Raw genomic sequence first — 1610 nt, 5'->3', positions numbered from 1 at the left:
CTGTTTTCAGAGAGACCTGTAAATTTTCAGTTCTTCCAAGGTGGTATGATCTAAGGTGAGGTGTTTACTCCTTTCCTGTCCTGTGCCCTGGTCTATGAGTGACCACAAGCACTCTTTTCTGCTTTGGAACTGTGAGGAGGATTCCCTCCCTACTTCCACTACAATCTCCACCACACCAGCATTCCTCGCCCCAGGATCGCCACCCAGAATAGTGACTCAGATCCAAGCACAGGCAAAGCAAGAGAATCCTGCCTTAGCAGCAGCAAAAGCGATCCCTGCAATCCCCTTCTGATCAGCCACTCAATCCCCTCCTCAGTCTGTGGGCCAGAAGCTCCAGAAGCTGCCCCAAGGTGCACCAGAACTAGGGTTGGGACTGTGCTTCTCTCTCACTGTGGTCATAGACTTTTCCTACTGACCTTCTAAGTTATCTTTGGCATTTGGGGGTTGAGAAGTCTGGAAACCACCACAGCTGTTTGTGATCTAGTCATCTGAGGCCTATTCCAGGTTTGCTGAGGCCTCTGTGCACCCATGCTAAACTGCATTTCTCTCCCAGCTTGGCAAGATAGACCTTTCTAATCCGCCATACAGATTGTCTTGGGCTGGAAATTTGTTTCACTCTGTTGTTTTGTGGGTTCTGCTGCTCTAGGATTTGCTCAGAGTCATGTTCACAGGTATTTGGATGGGTTTGGGGGAGAGCTCAAACAAGTCACTGCTTTTACTCCGCTATCTTGGCTCCATCCTTGGGCTACTTAATTTTTATCTTTTATGTCAAGTACCCAGCACAAGAACTGGAGCATAAACTTTAATAAGTGTTTGTCAATTATTTGATACATGATCTAGTGGGAAAGATTTGGATTTGAAGTCAAAAGGCCTAGATATAAATTATGCACTGGCACATACTGAAACAAACAAACAGATGACAAAATAAGGCAGTATGTTGTTGAGTTACACAAACAGTATATGTAGTTGAGTTACATAAATAGTATGATCATCCATTGATTTAGTTCTAGAAGTGAACTTAGAGGTCATTTGGCCAACCCCCTCATTTGGCAGATAATAAAACTGGGACTAAGGAAGTTAAATGACTTTTTCAAGGTTTTATAAGAAGGAAGGAAGAATTGCAGGTGGAATTTGACATCTGGATCTCTTAATAGGAAGGCAAAAAAACTCTTTTCACTGTAACAGATTGTCTTCTGTCTATTCATCCTATATGCTATCCTAAACATTATTATCTAATTATTATTATCATTATTTCCTAAATTATCCTATCACCTATCAAAATGAATAGAAAAATTGAAAGAAATATTTTCCAAATACAACTAGTACATCTGTCATAGGTATTGAAATTTTTTTTAAGTCTTCTCATGGAAAAAAGGATATATTCTGGAACCCTGTTTCAGGCAATAACAGTTAATGGAAATTCCATGTTTTCATGCTTTGTTTTATATTTTTTTGGCAAAAAATATTTTGTATCTGCCTAAATTAATAAAACCATAAATACAGTTGCACATCTGTAGAGATGTAGTTTTGGTCTCCATTCTGATCAAGAGAATCTAGTTCCAGGTGTCCATCATTTGGGGTGGGGTCCTATTTTAGTAAAGTATAACTCA

This window comes from Vombatus ursinus, unplaced genomic scaffold (genome assembly GCF_900497805.2).
Source record: "Vombatus ursinus unplaced genomic scaffold, bare-nosed wombat genome assembly UNPS02009835.1, whole genome shotgun sequence".
Lineage (NCBI taxonomy): Eukaryota > Metazoa > Chordata > Mammalia > Diprotodontia > Vombatidae > Vombatus > Vombatus ursinus.
The sequence above is the reverse complement of the archived record's forward strand: the minus strand, read 5'-3'. Positions refer to the sequence as shown.